Raw genomic sequence first — 2784 nt, 5'->3', positions numbered from 1 at the left:
CTGAGTCAATATTTTGTTCTGAGCCAATATAGCATTTAGAGTATCAATCTCAAGAACTCATTTCTTCTGAGTTATCCCATTATTCATAGGATTTCTTTCAGAAGTGTACATGAACAGGTTATTTGCAACCATCTCAACGAGTTCCTGGGCTTCTACAGGTGTTTTTAGATGAAGGGATCCACCAGTAGAATAGTCCAATGACATCTTTGACATTTCAGACAGACCATCATAGAATATACATATGATGCTCCATTCTAGAAACATGTCAGAAGGACACCTTTTGGTTAATTTCTTGTATCTTTCCCAAGCTTTATAGAGGGATTCACCTTCCTTCTGTCTGAAGGTTTGGACGTCCACTCTGAGCTTACTCATCTTTTGAGGGGGAAAGAATTTGGTCAAGAAGGCATTGACCAACTTTTCCCAAGAGTTCAGGCTTTCTTTAGGTTGTGAGTCCAACCATGTTCTAGCTCTGTCTCTCACAGCAAAGAGGAAAAGCGTAAGTCTGTAAATCTCGGGATCAACCCCATTGGTCTTAACAGTATCACAGATTTGCAAGAATTCAGTTAAGAACTGATGAGGATCTTCTAATGGAAGTCCATGAAACTTGCAGTTCTGCTGCATTAGAAAAACTAATTGAAGCTTAAGCTCAAAGTTGTTTGCTCCAATGGCAGGAATTGAGATGCTTCTTCCATAGAAGTTGGAAGTTGGTGCAGCATAGTCACCAAGCATCTTCCTTGCATCTCTAGCATTGTTGTTGGGTTCAGCTACCATGTCTACTTCTTTTTTGAAATTCTCTGTAAGGTCCTCTCTGGAATGTTGTGCTTTAGCTTTTCTTAGCTTCTTCTTGAGGGTCCTTTCAGGTTCAGGATCAGCTTCAACAAGAATGTTTTTATCCCTGTTTCTGCTCATATGAAAAAGAAGAGAACAAAAGGGAGTAGTGGAATCCTCTAAGTCACAGTATAGAGATTCCTTGAGGTGTCAGAAAAAAAGAAGAATAGAGGAATTCGAACACAGAGAGAGAGAGAGAGAGGGTTCGAATTATAAGTAGAAGAGAAATGTTAGCAAATAAATAAAAAGAGATGAGAGAGAGGGAGTATTCAAAAATTTGAAAAAGAAATAAAATAAAATTAGAATTGAAAACAATTAGTTAATTAAAAAGATTTTTGAAAAAGTAGTTAGTGATTTTCGAAAATTGGAAGTGGAAAAGTGGTTAGGTGGTTTTGAAAAAGATAAGAAATAGTAATTAGTTGAAAAAGATTTGAAAACAATTTTGAAAAGATAAGAAGTTAGAAAAAGATATTGAAATCAAAATTTAAAAAGATATGATTGAAAAAGATTTGATTTTAAAAAGAGATGATTAAAAATATATGATTGAAAAAGATTTGATTTTTAAAAAGATATGCTTGAAAAGATATGATTGAAAAAGATTTGATTTTTAGAAATCGATGACTTGACTAACAAGAATTTAAAAGATATTTTTGAAAATATGAGATTAAGAAAAAGATTTTTGAAAAATTAGTTTGAAAATTTCAAAAAAAGAAACATGAAGAATAAAAGTTTAAAATATGTTTAATGCAAAAAATTATGAATTAAAATATGAAAATTTGAAAAAAATTTGAATTTGAAACGAAATTACCTCCCCTGTGTCATCCTGGCATTAAACACCCAGGATGCTATCTATTATGGCATTTAACGCCCAGAATGCTACCTCTTTGGGTGTTTAATGCCCAGCCAGGTATCCTGGCTGGCATTAAACGCTAGAAATCCTTCTTTACTGGGTGTTTTTCTAAACGCCCAGAATGCTGCCATTTCTGGCGTTAAACGCCCAAAATGCTGCCATTCTGGCGTTTAACGCCCAGAATGATAGCTTTACTGGCGTTAAACTCCCAGAATGGTAGCCATTCTGGCGTTTAACTCCCAAAGTGCCTCTTTACTGGCGTTTTGACGCCAGTGAGCTCTTTTTCTCTGCGATTCTTCTGCTTTATATTCTGAATCTTCATTTCTCTGTATTATTTACTTGAAAATATATCTTTTTGATTTTTTTGAATTTTTAATGAAGAGAGAAAAACAACAAAATGAAATAAAACATAAAAACATGCAAGATCAAAACAAGTAATGCATGCAAGGACACTTTGAATGTCAAGATGAACACCAAGAACACTTTGAAGATCATGCTGAACATCAAAAACATATTTTTGAAAATTTTTAAGAAAAGAAAGACATGCAAGACACCAAACTTAGAAAATTTGAATGTTCAGACACTATGATTTTGAAAATGCATATGAAAAAAAACATAAAACACAAAACAGGAAAATCATGAGATCGAACAAAGGAAACCATCAAGAACAACTTGAAGATCACAGAAGAACACAATGCATGAATTATTTTTTTTTGTTTTTTAATTTTTTGTTTTTTGTTTTTTTTTCTTCGAAAATAAAAATAAAAATTACCCAATCTAAGCAACAAGATAAACCGTCAGTGGTCCAAACTTGAACAATCCCCGGCAACGGCACCAAAAAGTTGGTATACGAAATTGTGATTCACACTTTTCACAACTCCGCATAGCTGACCAGCAAGTGCACTGGGTCGTCCAAGTAATACCTTACGTGAGTAAGGGTCGATTCCACGGAGATTGTCGGCTTGAAGCAAGCTATGTTCATCTTGTAAATCTCAGTCAGGCGGATTCAAATGGTTATGAGGTTTGATAGTAAAAAGAACAATAAAACATAAAATAAAATAAAGTCACTTATGTAGTCCCTTGGTGAGAATTTCAGATAAGCGTTT

General features: G+C 34.0%; 1 non-coding gene across 1 annotated transcript; it reads left to right on the top strand.

Moving 5' to 3' along the window:
- The first annotated feature begins 262 nt into the window (after positions 1-262).
- On the top strand, positions 263-366 carry LOC112714096 (small nucleolar RNA R71). Its single transcript, XR_003159052.1, has one exon. It is a non-coding gene; the product is annotated as a small nucleolar RNA R71 (small nucleolar RNA).
- The last annotated feature ends 2418 nt before the right edge of the window (positions 367-2784 follow it).

The sequence above is a fragment of the Arachis hypogaea genome, chromosome 9, assembly GCF_003086295.3.
Source record: "Arachis hypogaea cultivar Tifrunner chromosome 9, arahy.Tifrunner.gnm2.J5K5, whole genome shotgun sequence".
Classification (NCBI taxonomy): domain Eukaryota; kingdom Viridiplantae; phylum Streptophyta; class Magnoliopsida; order Fabales; family Fabaceae; genus Arachis; species Arachis hypogaea.
This window is presented reverse-complemented; position numbering and strand designations above follow the sequence as displayed.